We start from the raw sequence: 17,260 nt of genomic DNA, 5'->3' as shown, positions 1-17,260 counted from the left end.
GGAACTTCCTACGACCAAGTTTGTGCCTGTTACCTCTCGTCCTGTCACTGGGCACCACAGAAAAAAGACTGGCCCCATCCTCCTGGCACCCACCCCTTCAGTATTTATAAGCATTAATAAGATCCCCCACCTAAGTCTTCTCTTCTCCAGACTAAAAAGACCCCAGTCCCTCAGCCTTTCCTCATAAGAAAGATGTTCCAGTCCCCTAATCGTCTTTGTAGCCCTTTGCTGTACCCTGTCCAGCAGCTCCCTGTCCTTCTTGAACCGGGGAGCCCAGAACTGGACACAGTACTCCAGATGCGGCCTCACCAGGGCAGGGTAGAGGGGGAGGATAACCTCCCTTGACCTGCTAGCCACACTCTTCTTGATGCACCCCAGGATGCCATTGGCCGCCTTGGCCACAAGGGCACATTGCTGGCTCGTGGTCATCCTGTTGTCCACCAGTTCTCCCAGGTCCCTTTCCACAGAGCTGCTTTCCAGCAGGTCAGCCCCTAACCTGTACTGGTATGCATGGGGTTATTCATCCCCAGGTGCGCTACCCTACACTTGCCTTTGTTGAATTTCATAAGGTTCCTTCAAGGAACCTTAAGTCTTAAAGTGTAGTGTCATGTAAAAAGGGGTGATTCATAAGATCTCTTAAATATGTATAATTAAGATTTTCCTGAAATCCAGAGTGCTGTGTACTTCACTTTTGGCTTGTCTGTTAAAAGATAATAGCAGGAGGATTTGAAACTAGTAACTTAATCTTGAAATACTCTAATAGAACTGCTGCCATGGAAAGTGGGACCAAGAGAGGGTAGTTTAACTTCCCTCTCCTCACCACACTTGATATGGATAATTAAATACATAGTGTGATTAAAAAGACTTAAATTGAGCACCTGAATGATGGATGCACCAGAATTGGGGTTTCTGAAGGAAACTTAAAGAAAAGTGCTATCTAAGCAGCTACTTCCCTGTGTTTTCTACTTTGAGGATACTTACTAAGCAACTGAGAATGCTTCGTGTTGTTCAGTGATGTATCACTCTGCAAGATTTTTGATATTCTTTGTAAGTTTGTGTCATTCGCATGTTGATGAAATTCCGTAACACAACTGAGGCAAGAGAAGATACTTAACCCCATCCTGCTGAGGGGGGAAAATGGGTTAGACAGCTTTCCTGCTAATTATGGAGGTAATTGGGAAGGGGGAAGGTCCTATTAAGTGAAATCTTTTTTTTTTTGATAGTACTGTTCTTAGGTAGTACTGTTCTTAAAAGCACAGCTGAAATAGATTTAGAATTTTACAGAATCTTTGGGAAATTGGAACTTAGAAAATTAGTAGTATACAATAGCCTCTAGAGAAATTCTGTCTGAAGTAATTTCATTAGTTGCATAGCTGTGACAAGTTACCTCAGGCTGTATACGTTCATTTAACTGAGGACCTATCTTTCAGTTTCCTGAGCAGCTGAGGCAAGCATATTATAGGGGCCAGTGGTGCTAGATCACTGTGGTTTGCTTGTTCTGATTAAAAGGAGTTCTGTGGCTTTTCTTTTTTTCTTTCTCTATTTTTCCTTTTGTTTTGTTCCTTTTTTTTTGTTGTTGTTTCCTTGAAAGAAGAAGGAAGAGTGCAGTTAGGCTGCCCCAACTGTACTAAGTATGCATAGGTCCATGCACAGGAGATGCTGGTGCTAATGTTGTAGTAGCTGTAGTTGCCAGCTCTATCAACCTGTATGGCTCACTGAAAGCTACCTTTGCCTACACATGTGGAATCTGTTCCATAAATACAACCTGGCAAATAACAAGAGGTGAGCCAAAATCTGGAGTCCCATTTCCAGATGTGAATGCGTATCTGCTAGGGGGTCAGGGCTTTTGGATGTACTTTAGTTTCTTGCGTCTTTTTGTGCTTGCTCCTTCCCTTTCAAGTGCCTCTCTAGTCATCTTCCTTTTTTATCTAGTTTGCCTTATACTTAAGCTTTTCAGGCTGTGTGTGGTCTTCGCTTCTGGGCTTGATGTCAGTTCTAGCTTGCTTACTCAGCTAACCCAAAGTTTTCTCTTGTTAGCTTCATATAGGATCTTTCCTTCCCTATTGGCTCATGTCTGCCTGCCTTCCTGTGCTCATATTTCTTTCTACCTTTACCTTTTCCTGCCTCCTTTTCTTGCTTTCTTCGCCTACCTATTTCATCCTGTTTGCACCCCAGTTCACTTAAACAAGCCCCATGAGGCAAATAAGACAACTTTATCTGTCCTTCCTTCCCAAAATCAGGTTGTGTGGGCTCTAACATCGGATTGCTTAGATGTCATTGACAGGGCTCAGAAGCCATGTTCTTTATTTTATCTCCAAAGTCTTGCAGTGCCCTAAACTGGGGAAGCCTGTAATGAGGAGATTCTGTTTTAATCTCTACTTGACTGTGTGTTACTTCTGTAGAGGTGCTGATGTCTGTTTGCAAGAAAGTACTGAGAGGCTAATGTGAGGTCTCAATAATACAGGTACTGAAGGCAGTTGTTGTCACCACCCCTTGCCCTTGTTTTCCTGGGAAATTGTAGGATTAGATATATTTGAAAGGATTGGTTTTGTCATAGAATTTGGTAACTAACTTCTAACTAGTCTTTGTGTAGACATATTGCAAATGTTCAAAGAGTTGTTAATTGAATAGATTATCATATAGCATAAAGCACATTATGCCTTGGAGGTCTCCCAACTCCATTACCAGGTTTAAAGTGCCTGCTTCTCTACATGGACCGTCAGTGACTTTTCATATAGAAGGTTTGTATAGAGGTCGCAAACCATCCTACTATGAGGAAATGCACACCTTCGGGGCTAGAAAGAAACTGTCTGGAAAAGCTATCACATACCTAAATAATAATAGATTCCTGTGTTGGGGTGGGTTTTTTGTTGTTTAAAATGCTTTTGCTTTTGGTTATTGTCTTGAGAGTGCCTGCTCTGATATGGTTCAGGAAATCCTGTGTTCTTGAGCTTGGAAAGCTTGTTTCTATTCAGGAGACTGCTAATGATGACAGCTTGGTTGAACTTCACAGAATCACTAAGGTTGGAAAAGACCTATAAGATCATCAAGTCCAGCCATCAACCCAACACCACCATGTCCACTAAACCATGTCCCACAATGCCATGTCTACATGTTCCTTGAACACCTCCAGTGAGGGTGACTCCACCACCTCCCTGGGCAGCCTGTTCCAGTGCTTCACCGCTCTCTCAGTAAAGAAATTTTTCCTAATATCCAGCCTAAACCTCCCCTGGCACAACTTGAGGCCATTGCCTCTTGTCCTGTCACTAGTCACTTGGGAGAAGAGACCAACACCCACCTCTCTGCAACCCCCTTTCAGGTAGTTGTAGAGAGCGATAAGGTCTCCCCTCAGCCTCCTCTTCTCCAGGCTGAACAACCCCAGTTCCCTCAGCCGCTCCTCATCAGACTTGTGCTCCAGACCCCTCACCAGCTTCGTCGCCCTTCTCTGGACACGCTCCAGCACCTCAATGTCCTTCTTGTAGTGAGGGGCCCAAAACTGAACACAGTATTCGAGGTGCGGCCTCACCAGAGCCGAGTACAGGGGCACGATCACCTCCCTGCTCCTGCTGGCCACACTATTTCTGATACAGGCCAGGATGCCGTTGGCCTTCTTGGCTACCTGGGCAAAAAAAATTTAAAAATTGGAATGCTTCACAAATTTTGCGTGTCACCCTTGCGCAGGGGCTATGCTAATCTCTGTATCGTTCCAGTGTTCCATACATGCTGCTGAAGTGAGCACACTTGGACTGCTGGACTGGACTGTGGAAAATATGGCCAGAGGGTGAAAAGTGATGAGATGCCATCTGTCTGCTGAGCCACAGTAACAGGCAGAAGTCTAATAAGCTGCATCTATGCATTCTTGCATTCATGATCTGCTAAAAATGAGTTGCAGATGGTACAGGAAAGTCAGTTCTTCAGACTTTGTGTGAGACACTGATGATTGAGGGTGAGGGACGTGAAAGAGGAAGTCATTTTTTTTCGTCAGCATACATTTGTAGGGCATTGGTAGGTAGTAGCATTGAAAACTTGTTGTGTAGTGCCAGTCAAATTATCTTGAAAGCTTGCCTGGCGTGCATGTATGAAGAGTCGCTAGGAAGTCAGTATCTAAAGTGACCCAGCCTCAGTAGTTTCAGAGACTGTATTCCAGTTCTGGGATCTTCTTTCTCTCCCTCTATGCTGGACTTTGGCAGCAGTTCATATAGCCTAGCAGAGCTTTAAAGAACAGAACCTAAAGATGTTCTTGAGCCTGTTCTTCTTCCTCTGCCAGAGCAGGTCAGGATCTGCGCTCTTGTGAGCTGCTCATGGGAAGGCAGCATGCCTTGCCACCTTCCCCCTTCGGAGGCAACGGCAGGTCTTTAGAATGGTAACTCACTCCTTAAAAAATGATCCCTGCTAGAACAGCTATCTCCTCTTCCCTTTGGGAAATCGGGGGGGAAGTTGTGGGTCAGAAGCATCCAGTCTTTTGCTGGGTGGGCTGTACTTCAGCTTGGGATGTCTTCAGCTGGATTTACTGAAAGCTTCAATCTGCAAATTCTCTCAAAGATGAAAAACTTCCTGGTACTAGCCTGCTTCTTTAAAGTAATTTGGCAGCAGTGTTTGTTTTGATAATACCAGGTATTGGTGTGACACACAGACAAAGGTGTTCTCAAGTACTACAGAGAGCGTAAGTGCCACCAGCTGTAGCAAAGGTGGTGGGTTTTTCTCTCTTTCAAGTTCTGTCAATGTACACTTGAGGTCTAAGAGGAGAAACCAGTTGCCTGCCTTTATCACTTCATACTCTATGAAAAGCATAAGCTTTTTCATGTAAAAGCCCAGTCTTTATTCAGAATATATGTGAAGGATAAAATTTGTACCTTTTTTGATGGAAGGTGTGATTCATGCTTTAGGTAAATGAACACCCTTCACTTGCATCTCTTTCTGCATATAAAACCTGCTGCTGATACTAAATTATTGAAACTCTTATTTTAAAATAATTGCTTCTTGGTTACCTGGTTTGCACCTTTCCGAGCTATTCACTGCTGTCCTTCATAGGTGAAAGAAAAAGGCCTTTTAAGTCGCTGGTATCTATTAAGCTGCCTTATTGCAACATACTCCTTGCATTCCATTATTTTTTACATGTAACTGAATAACTTTATACTGGCAAATGTTGCAATACCTGTTAGACCAGTCCTGGAATAACAAATACAAGAAGGTAATTTTATTCTAAATGCATGTTTGGTTGTTGTTAAGTCTGATTTTGTGTTAAACTTCACTTGTGTGGTCTTAATGGCTGCAGCTATGTTGAAAAACTAGAACAGAATAAATCTGGCTTTATGCTGAACTATCAGGCAAGGAGGGGAGTGAAATACTTTCAAATGTGCTTAATCTGATACACTTTCCACTCTTCTCGTATAACAATTAACATATGTTTTTGCTGAAATAATTGAACTTTGAAGGTTGGCATGTATTTGCAATAAGGAATGTGATTGTGGCAAAGGTCCAGATTTTACCCTTGAACATGCTTGTGAGAGCCAAGTAAATGCATTTGAAGACAAAATATCACATGAAACAGAGCAGAATAGCAGTATAGCTTTCGGGCTTTGTTTCTGAATGCATAGATACAGAAGGAAAAACCATTTGATGTGGAAACTGTATCAGTATTCCTAATCTGTACTAACTTGAATACACAAAGAAATCTTCCAAAAGGGAAGATAACTCGCTTAATTGTGGAGAGGGTCTTGTGACAGCGGCACATCTGGCAGTGCAGTTGCCTTCACAGCGTAACAGAGCAGTGTTAAATTTGCAGGACTTGTCACTTTTCTGACTTCAGCTCCTCAGAGAACTGTTCCCTGATCAAGGAAGTATGATCTTTTTCTAATGTATTGGCTCTTTTACCATGTCCTATTTTTAAGATGAGTTGTCACACAGAGAACATCTGTGCCATGAAATTTCGAGCTAACAGTAAGAAAACCTTGCAGAAGTTTGAGAGATACCAAAAGGGAAAACTGACTTTCATATTTCTGTATTGATGTGGCTGGATACATAATTTTGGGCTTAATTAGATTATGAATAATGCTGTTTGTATTAATGAGGGAAAAACTGCATTACAGAAATTGTTAGGAGGGAAGATTGAAGAAAGAACCCCAAACTGAGCAGCTGGTTAAAAAAAACCTAGAGGTGCTAGCATCCAGAAATTACTTACAATTGTAAGTAATACTATGTCTTTACACTTCTGTTGTTTCCTTGCCATTTTATGGAAATGTGTGTTGCTTCTGCTGTGTAGTAACTGAGTTTATTTTCCTTCTGTGCTACACTTGCTCATGTGAGCTGCTGTGCAAATGCCACCCTTGCTTTCCTTGCCTTCCCTTCCTTTACGTCCAAATCCCTTGGGTATGTAACACTTACGCAGAAAGTAGTGGATCTTCAGTTTGTGACAGTTCAGTTTCCTTCAAACCTGCAGTATCTGAGATTGCTGTGGACAGAAGTGTAACCTTAACTGTAGGCCTTGGGATAGGACTGTGTGACAAATGCATCCTACAAAGCTAGCAATCAGATGTGGATGGTCAAAGCGTGGTTGTTCCTGGAGACAAAGGAGCATTCTTCTTGCCTTTTTCTGTTTCAAATGCTTACCTGCATTCATCTGAAACTCAATACAAGGTAACCTATTGTACCTGGAGCCTCTATAAGAGAAGGAAAAGAACCGGACAGGTATCTTACATCTGGTAAGATCTTGCTTTTGATAAGTTCAGTGCCTTCCAAATGTTTGTTTCCATGTTGGTAAGTAGGCTGTGCTGATGTATGTCCACTTCAACTGTAGTTGGCAAGTTACGAGTTTTAATGAATGCTTGACCTTAACTTCTGTTAAAGTTGGGGAAGAGAGAGAAAATGGAGCAGGTGACTTCTAGCAGAATGCTTCCAGACACAGTGTTGATTTTAAGGATCAAAAGTTATCTACACGTGACAGAAGAGACCTGAGCAAAGATCTCGAATTGAATAGTGTGTAAACATTAGGCTAATGTTGCATACTATGTAGGAAGCTGTATTCCTGTGGTACTTCGTGTGCTGGGTCACAGGTCTTGTTTTGACAGGACAAGTCTTGTTTGGATATATGCAGCATTGATGCTGACAGTGATAAGTGAGTGTTGGATGATTGTATCCAGTGATAGGGTTATCAGTGACATACTGGTCAATGTGACAATTTTAATACAGTGGTTATGTCTCTAAATAATGAGAAATAATTTGTTGGAAAATAAAGTTGTCTTTTTTGTTTGATCATCTCCAGTAGACTTCACAGTTGTGTCTTTAAAAGAATGATACAGCAACATTTTGTAATTCTGAATGGTTGTGTAGCATGGTGACAAACTATTTTAGTGCTCTGTCTCCAAATTTAGGCCTTTAATTATTTTGTGAAGGTGTATTGTTGTTTTTTTTTCTAAATAGAGCAAACACTATGCAGCTTCCACGGCATCAAATTAACTTTTCTGTGCAATATAATGAAGCATAACCAGCAAAATGTTTGTCTGTGTTAAGATGGATGGATGGAGGCTAGAGTTGAAGCAAAATCCTGTGAACCAGTTGGGTTTTGGAGAAACTTCGGTGAAGTTGGATAATCCCTTGCAGAGGGTGGGAGGGAAAAGGAGAGAAGAGCAAGCTGTGTTTCTGGAAAACTTCCATTGGCTCTACTTCAGAAGAGGCTGCAGATAGGATGCTTAATAAGCCTGGTTTGCCCCCACAGCTTTTAAGTAAAGCAAGGATATTCATATAGCTGTTCCAACTGTACCCTTTTCAAGATGTTTGAGAATATAACTCAGTCAATGCTTTCCAACTTAAACATTCCAAAAATGTGTATGAGCCTGCTTTTTATCTGTGTTCACTACTAGAAGATGAAACATTACTTCCCCCATATACAAAAGCACTTGCTAATTAATATGGCAATAGAAGATGTCCCTATCAAGTAACTTGCAAATGTAAAATTTTTGCTCTGTAAGAAAGCAAAAGGATTAATATTGCAATAGAATTGTGATATTAGTGTGATAAGAAAAACAAAACTATTCCCCTAACCACAATGTTTGTGTGGGTTTTTTTAAAAAAAAAAAAAATTTTGTGTTCTCTGCATTAACTTCTCTATACTGTTTTTTTTCTGTGCTGATAAACGCAGGGGAGGCTTTTTAAATTGCTGTCAAACTCTTGGGGTCTAGCTGAACTCCTGCCCCCTCTCGTCTTCAGCGCAAGATTGCTCTCAGCAGTGGTGCTGATCTGCAAGGCAAGAGTCTCTAGCACATTCAGCAGAAGCGTATCAAAGACTTAATTGTAATAACCTCTGGAAAATAATGTTGTAAGCAGGATACTGTCCTAGATTTATCTTGGGGTTGTGCATTGAGCACTAGCACTTTTTTAGAGGACTTTGCATTACTAACCTCTCTTCACCAGGTTATCAGTCCTTATTAATTCAGTAGCATTAGATCTGGCTGGTGCTATGTGACAAATCCATAATCTGCCCTTGCCTTTTAAGAATGGGGGGGGGGGGGGTTCGTGTGTGTGTGCGCACAAAATCATTTCAGGTTTTCCTGTAGCCATGACTGCTTCAGTCTAACTAGCTGTAATCTGCCCCTGACAGCCTCATCTAATGATCTAGGCAGGAAGTTTTTGTTCTGAGCTTATTACTCCTGTTTCCCTGTTACTCTGCCTTTCTAGGTTCAGTATGAGCAGGTGTTGCTTGATTGCACCCACCTGCCCCCCCAGGAAAAACCCCTGCATAAAACTTTTTTATAAGTTCCTCTTACAAAGACCTCTGAGAAGAGTTTCTCACCCTACCCCAGAGGTACAGCTCACAGTATAAACAAAAGTCCAAATGTCTGTTTAAGGGCATGGAAACTACCTAGCTGTAAATGGGCTTCTCGGGACTCAGTTCTACCTTTCCTGGTGATGCTGCAGATGGGACTCTGGCCAGTATCCTCATGTGCTGGACCTGAGAGTAGGTGATATGTGTGTGCCCTCTGTGGATGCTTAAAAATAAAATGCTTGTGCTCCAAGTGCTGGGGCATCTATGTACTCACAAACATGTGCCCAAAATATATTGACAGTGCTTCTAGTTACTGATAAAGGATTCCTCTACACAAATACTTGGGGAGAAGGGTGGTGTTTCATAGGTGAAGCACTGACCTCAAAGTTGAATGGCCTTCTCAAAAAAAAAAAAAAAAAAAAAAAAAAAAACCACAAAAAATCCCTACCCAACCAAAGGCATTCTTGGCCTTAGTGCTGATGAGCAATAGGTCTACCCCCTCCCAAATTCCTGCTCATGTTCTCTTCCCTGTTGTTCTGGATTCCCTCAAGTGTCCTTTATTCAAAGTGTTTCTTTAAATTCTTGCTGTTCAAATCCAAGAAAACTTCCTTTCGCATTCATGAAGTAACTTACATGATGTACATAGGTCATCTAGAATCAGACATGTTATGTCAGCTTATGTTAAAATATGTAATTCTGTCCAGAAGAGGTAAAGCTTTCACTGACTCTTAGCTTTAGTAAGGGAGAGAACAAATAGTACTTTTGTATGATCAAGTTTGTTCTAGAGACATGTAAAAATTGTTGTCATAGTGACAAACCAATCTACATAATTAAAGGTGCTAGAATTTAAATGACTTGTCAGATGCGTATGCCAAAATCGCAGCTTCTATAAATGAATGCACTAATATGTTAAATATTAAACATGTTTGGCACTAGCATATAACTTTAGAAGGGCAAAGAAAACACTCCCTTGTTTTAAAACAAACAAACAAAAGGGCCCCAACTCTAAAACTGGAAACTCAAATCTGCTTTTGACCTCTGACTAGTAGATGCAGTCACATAGTGTAGTGGAGGAAATGCCTGACATTCTAGCCATCTGAGCTGGGGCTTCCAGCTCTTTGGCACACCTACATGTGTAGGTCTGATCTTTTTTCTCCTTAGCTGTCATTGCAGGCTTCTTGTAGAAGTGAATAGGGGACAGAATAATGCCAGAAGCAGCATGTTTCATCTTTCTATAAAATGTATTCATTGCTCTATGAGAGTTTGGGACACGAGTTCCTAATATCTTGTATGTTTTTAGAAGCCAGGTTAAAAGATGAGTACCACGCTTTTACAACTTCAGTAAAAATACTGTATTTTGAAAAGCCAATCCAGATGCTTCTGAAGAAAACCACACATCAAAAATTGTCCAATAAACTTGTGACTGATACGCTGAAATGCTGGATAAGAAATAAGATATAAAATAAGTCTGTTAAACACAATTTTCTAATTATTGTGCTGTTATAGTTTGTGGGCAGTGTGGGTATTCCTTGCCTGGATAGATCACATAGGACAAAACACAAATAGCAATCTCAGTGCTGCTGCTTTTCAAAAGTCTTGTACTCTGTACTGCCTCATCAGCCAAAGAGTTAGAGCGTATAATTTAGTCTGTGACAGTGTTCTGAGCATCCAGTCCTTACCTGCCCTCTGTGTGCGAGCCACTGCTTTCAGCTTCTAGCTTGCAATAACTGGATACCTTCTGCTGGGGCTTTGATGTCCTGCGAAGTAGGCAGACTGGGTAGAAGGAAAAACACCTTGAGCCTGGAACTCAGCTGCTAGAGCTACAGAGCAATTGGGAGCTAAATCCTGCCTCCTTGAACTGGATCTGTTCCTGAACAGGACGCTAGCAGCTCACAGATGTCCTGAATTAGAGGAGCAGAGCAAGGCAGGACTGGTCATCCCATCTTTCCTAGAAGCTGAAATGAGAAAGAAATACCTATCTTTTTTTTTTTCCAGACATCTCCTCCTAGTGTTGGAGAGATAAAATGCTTAACAGATCAGTCTGCTTATGCTGTTCCTTGTGTGACTTTAGGTGTATTAAGTAAGAAATCGGGTACTTCAGGAAAGTGGAATTTTGGGAGAACATACAAGTAACCAGGGCTGGATGGGACTCAGATCCTGACTCAAGGGCTGTACCTGGATTGTAGGGCTCCATTGCTTATAAAGAAACAGGTGAACTGACTGATTCACTGACAGGTCTGGATCTCTTACAAAATATGATATGCATAATGTCTAAAGACCAAGTCTGAGGTGCGGCTCTGGAGATTCATAGAAATGGGGGGAGAAGAAAATTGCTGCCCTCTTCCACATATAGAGTGGGCTGTTTTAGAATTTTGTATTACTGCATAAAATTATTCTAACTTTATCTTGATAAAGTGCATTTCCTTAATCTTTTAAAAACTCGGTAGTGTGCTACTGAGATTCCTGAACCAGGTCTGTGGGACGTAGCACCATCTAAAGGGACGATACACATCGATACTGCCTGAAAACAACCTGGTGACATCTGTGCCATTCTGTCTGAGCACACTGTTTATTGAAATGAGGCATAAATGAGAACTCTGGTTAACCTCTAACAGTCCCTTATGAGGGTTGTCCCTGTGTAAGGGACTGTGGTTTACTACTGTGCTCTGCAAGTTCCTTGGGTTGCAGCTGAGTTTTGACAGAGCTGTTCAGTACTAACATGTGAAGTGAGATTAAGTGAAACCTGAAAACTGAGATAAAGATGTGCCCTCACTATAGCACATCCCTAACTTCTTTTGAATGATACCATGATATTCCAGTAACATGAGTAGCTTTCTACAGGTAAACTAGAGCATGAACGCTCACTGTAGGAAAGCCTAACACTTTCTTTGCTGAGCTATCATTGGTTTGGTTCAGGAGGCTGCAGACAGAAGCAATCTGTGTCTGGCTTTTACTCACAGTCCTACATTTGTGAAGTATTGCTTTGCCAAAACATTTATTCCAACAATCTCTGTTTTCCTTCTCAATCCTAGGGACTGTTGCTGTGAAAGCTACTAGCTCGCTTGACAAGGGAAAAAGATTTCTGCTAGAAAGCAAAGCTAGTGTGTCTTTACAGCTGCAGTCCACAAAACTCATCACTGAGTGATCAAACATGGTTTCACATCAAGGGACACGTGCACCTCTTCATCACTGTGGTAGTTCTTTCATACTTGTTTTGCCACTATACATTACACAGCTGAAACTCAAATCTGTGGAATACAGAGCAAGAAACGAAACTTGCTGAAACCTTCTCCTCTTATTTTCTGATAAAAGTCCAGTAGACATCTGTGAATCATTGCCAGCTCTGTAGTATTGGCTCACCTGTGGTCTCCTGTGGCAGAACTTCCTTTCTCCCCCCTTCTTCCCCACCCATTGAGGGGGAAAATTGGTGTAGGCTACAGCTAAGGAACTTTGTGGGGAGTGGAGGGATTGCTACAGAGTGGGAGAAAAGAACTTGAGAAGGCAAAAGAAAAATGTCAAAAGGATAGTACTTACACCTGTATAGTGTTTGTGATCTTGGTTATGTTTTGGGGTGGTGATATTTATTTTGTGTGTGTTGTTTTTTTTTTTTTTTCCTGGACTGAAACAAAAATATCCAAACCTATCTGTTATTTATTAAGGAATCTGTAGTAGATGTAGCCCAGAAGTGCTCATGGCTTACCAGGGTTACAAAAGTTGACAAATGGGGGCTGGAACCTAAAGCATCTGTGAGGGCATAGCCTAGCAAGATTACGAGATCATTTACATTTTCAAAACTCCCACGGAGGAAGCATGTCTGTCTTATGGAAAAGAGCTGTTTGTTACCTGGTTATGTCTGTGTGAGGTGCGTTCTCTGTCTGTGCCTTTGATAAGACTTTGTTTCTTAAAAAATAGAAAGATGCAGTGTGCTGCTCTGTGCTTTGTGTCTGTCCGTTTGGACTGATCCTGACTAAGTAGAATGAGTGATACTTCCTTTCTCATCTGTGTTTTGTGTAAACAAAGACTGACCTAGTTTAGGCATTAAAGTGCTTCTGGCTTTGAATCCCAAGTGGGAAAAGGGGGCTTTTGAGCTTATGACCTGGCAAAAAGGGTGGTTTCTGCTAGCTGCTTGCCTTAAAGAGTTCTTGCCTCTGTGCTCCTCTGTGTCCCTATCCCTGTTGCTTTGACATGACATGCTGTGTGTCCATGCTGTGAACTGGGCAGGGGAATCCCTTAAGCTGTTGGGGCCAACAAAGATTCTTTATTGACAAACTGCGATGCAGATGGTGTTGCAAGGAAATGAGGCTTTTATCATTCTGCTGCTTTTGTGTCTCAGTCTCTGCCTTTCCTGCCCACGATTACTTTTGAGATTTATCAGATTCCAGCAGTTATGACAAATGGGTAGGGACCTCAAAGATACTATAATATTGCAAGTACTGAAAATGGGCAATTGATTGTGAGAGAGAGACTATACAGAACGTCATCAACTTCAATACTAGGCAGCAGAAAATCTACAGGAGCTGCAGGAGGGATGAAGAGAAATATACTATGAGTATCCAAACAGCTAGAAAAGCTTCAATTGAAACTCTCAATATCTTGGGTGCTACAGAATGCAATTTAGGCTTGGTAACTTCAATGCTAGTGAAACCATTTGTTCTCTATTCTGTTCTGGGCTGTCAAATGCTTCCAGCTAAAAAATTAAAAAAAAAAAAAGGTAATAATAATATCGTAGAAACAATAATTTGAGGCTCTAGATGCCACTAGGTGGCAGAACCCCTGCATCTATTCTGTGGAGGTCTTTTTTTTCTGTGTCTTGATTCTTCATCTGACTACATTAAAAATACTTTTCAGCTATAGTGCAATGAGAATAGACATCAATAGGGGTGCTTAATGCTATCCTAATAGGGTTCGTATTGGTCGTTGTCGTGGGAAACATGCAGGGCTTCCAACACTCTATATATCCTTTATTGTTCAGACTTCTACTCCTTCTGAAAAGTCTGCTACTCATAGCAATTGTTTGTATTTAGTTGCACTTCGGTATCAACACATGACTCCTTTCTTTCCATGTTTCTTGGTTCTATTGTTAATAGATCAGAAATGAGGGAATGACAAAGTGATGTTTAAGAGGAATGCATTGTAAGGACTGGCGGCAGGGGCATGGAGATGGTGAATCTGAGTTTAACCTATGGTGGAAGGCATGATTTTTGAGTGTTGAAAGCTTACAGTGTTGTGGAGTGACTCATTTCTGTTGGTGAGATGGTTGTAGCTGAATAAAGTTACTGCTTGGAAATGTATCTTGAAACAATATCTGTTAATGACTATCTTTAATAAGGTTCCTCTTCCTCTTAGTGCTAGTCTTCAATCGCAATGTGCTTGTCACCCACTCAATGTGGGAGATTATTTTAGCTTCATTTTATTGCTGTTTTGACTTACAGAGCAGCTGAGGAGGTGGCTGAGAACAGCCCAAGAATAGGGCCATCGCCTGCCTGTATTTACTAATGGAGGGCTGTCTAGATCCTGGGTATGGGGACGTGACAAATTCTGCAATTATTATTGTATGTTTGCATATTGTATTACTTGGGATACAGTCCTCATCTTCCATTTGGGGATATGCTGGGACCAAGCCAGAAGACATCCGCATCCTTGTAATCTACTTCATAAATATACCATCTCTTCATAATGAAGACCTTGATGGGTGGAAGTCTAGTAATGAGTCTGATAAATACTGAATGACAAATCTAAAAGTAACAGTATGGGTTTCTTTCTTTAGGTGCTGTATTTTAGAAACATCTTTTAGGTATTTCAATTTGGAGTATTAATACTGATTAAAATTGAAGTGTCAGATTTCAAAGCAACTTGATTAAGGTTTTCAAAAGGGGTTAGAATCACCTACCAGAATGTGATGCCTCCTCTGAATTCTGTTTACAGTTGATGCTCTGCTGCAACAGGGCAGTTTAATACAGATACTTCTGTTCGCCTATGAAGAAATATGAAGGGATGCCAGCTTATTCCATGTGTTGGGTACCTGATGGTTATTTTATAACTTTATTTTGCAGTTCTGGACTAATCACATGAATGAGAATGACCTTTTGAATATAGTGTCTCGGAGGAATTGTACAAGCCTCTTATTTCTCAGTAAGTCCAAATAATAGTTCGTATGCAAAAGGTTTCTCCCCACTTCTAATTTTATTCCAGTGCTACAGTCAGCTGTGCACAACCTTCTTACTCCTTCACCTTTCTAGCACATCTACTGTGCCTATTCCTAACCATTCTTTCCCTAGCTCCCCTGCATCAAATGGTCCTCTCTTCTGATGATCTTGGGTATGGTCACACCTCATGGACCTGATTCCTTGCTTCATCCTCCGTGGATCTGCTCTGAACAGCTCATCAGGAAATGCAAGTGCTATTGCAGCCACCATCTGGCTCTGCAGTACTACTTTGAGGATGTGATACGGATGTTTGGGAACTTCTGCTCGGGGTGGTGCTAGGTGTAACTCTCACTCTGGTTTTGGTTTTTTTAAGGAGATCTTAGGCTCTCAATTGCAGGCAGTGTGGCCTACCTTGAAAAGCTCTTTGTTGGTACATGTGTCTGAAGCTGGTTTGTCTTTACCATTCCTTTAAAATTACTAGTGTTTGACTGAAGAGTCTTTGTGGAATGCGTAAGGGAACATTGAAGGAAATACTGTGAAGGAAAGAAATTCAGCCGAAAATTAGGGTAGTTTGCAGAAAGGTGCTAGACTGTAGGTTTGTTTATCATAGGAAGATAAGTTAAAATAAAACCCCCAAATACCAAAAAGTCATCTATTTTTAATGTAAATGTATTTTTAAAAATACACTTCACTGACAGAAATGCCTGAAGCATCTTGGTGTTCAGAATTATGTGTATAGTTTCTCTCTTGTATCCTGTTCATGTCATCCAACTCTATATAATGGCTACCTACAAACCAATACTACAGAGGTCATTCAGCAGGCTTTGTTTGTGTAAAAGCTATGGGTATTTATGCATAATGTAGACTTCTTTTTGAAAATTACTTATCTCTAACATGTGCCTTCAGTTCCTCACTTGAAGTTATTACTTTCCTACTTCATACAGTATTTTGAAGCTGGTATTTCTTGAAAGTTTATGAGGAGGTTGGTTATTATGGTGATAGCCATTTGAATAGGAAAAGCTTGAATTTTTTTTTTTTAATTAGAACTTGACATTTCTTTAAAAATTATGTACAGAAAACAGTCTTCAGAAAGAAGCGTGTTGACTCTGTGCTTCCCTATGTCATGTTGAAAATAGCTGGTGGTTGGACCTTGGCAACTTGAGCTCTGATACGCAAGATCTGTGTGATGCCTGGTGAATCTTAATACTGTCATTTAAGGCAGTATGCAGCCTAGCATACTAAACTGGTGATGAAAGCAAGTTTGTACTAAGCAGATGAACTATGGGCAAGAGTGATGCCTGGATGTAACATCCCAATTTTGTTGACTGTTTTGAAGTGATGATGACTTCTGATGAAGCTATTGCAGTGATGTAGAGAGAAGGTAACTTCTTAAGCAAGCGTTGCCAGCCCTCAGATGCTGAAGAGTTTGGATTCCTGAAGCATATAGTGTTGGCAAAAGGGATTATTGGAAAAAAAATTAATGCTGTGGGCATGTGGAGACACTGAAAATACTATTTTACTGATAATACCTTGAGTGCAATTCAAAAGATAGCTGTGGAGTATGCATTCGGAGAAAAAGTATTAGAGATAAAGGTGTATTCCTGTCCTGTTGATGAGAGGATGACTAACATAGAAGAAAAGCTCTCCTTTGTGGCAGAGGTCTTGCATGGGGTCCTGATGGGTTTTTCTCTGTTTAGAGAGAGGAGCTGGAAATCCACAGTGTGGGAAAATATCTTGTACTATCAGTCTTGGGTTACATCAGGTCTTGTTTTGGAGAGTGTGAAACACTGTATGATGTCTGCCTGTGAGATTGGGGGAGACGCTTGCTTGAAGGGGGGCTTGGCTTTAAAGCACTGTTTTGTCCTGACGTAGAGGGTTGTAATGAGACTGTATGAGTGCAGTGAACTTTATTTAGAAAGGGGTTTCTGAATTCCTGAAATGATGATGATCCCTTAGTTGTTCTGAAACAAGAGACAGAGAAGACTGACAGTGCTGGTTTGTATGTCCAGATTGTGACTATGGTCTTGTCAGCCTGGGGAGAAAAGAGTTCAAATAAGTTTTGTGCCAACTTCTGTATGAAGAAGCTTAATTTCAGCCTTGCAGTTCTTTTTTCCAGTTCACAGTAGATGTAATTGCTGACTGGGATATACGTGTTTTAATTCTGCAATATAGCTTGATGTGGGATATTCTTCTCCTCCTTGCTTACAAGAGTGCCTTTGGGGAGCAATGCATTGGTCTTGTGTGTCTTGTGCCCCGTTAGGGACTGGTGTCACCCTGCGCTCTTGGTTTCATACTTCTGTGACTCTGCCTGGCCAAGAAGCTAGGCAATAAAGTTTTGTAGGGACTTCATACT

At 41.1% G+C, this 17,260-nt stretch overlaps 1 protein-coding gene and 1 non-coding gene across 2 annotated transcripts in view; one reads left to right on the top strand and one right to left on the bottom strand.

The window, feature by feature from the left end:
• Positions 1-17,260, top strand: part of CRIM1 (cysteine rich transmembrane BMP regulator 1) — a 189,930-nt gene that overhangs the window by 16,663 nt on the left and 156,007 nt on the right.
• On the bottom strand, positions 3,636-3,739 carry LOC132322016 (U6 spliceosomal RNA). The gene has a single exon (XR_009485001.1). It is a non-coding gene; the product is annotated as a U6 spliceosomal RNA (small nuclear RNA).

Source organism: Gavia stellata, chromosome 2 (assembly GCF_030936135.1).
Source record: "Gavia stellata isolate bGavSte3 chromosome 2, bGavSte3.hap2, whole genome shotgun sequence".
In the NCBI taxonomy this organism is placed as follows: domain Eukaryota; kingdom Metazoa; phylum Chordata; class Aves; order Gaviiformes; family Gaviidae; genus Gavia; species Gavia stellata.
This window is presented reverse-complemented; position numbering and strand designations above follow the sequence as displayed.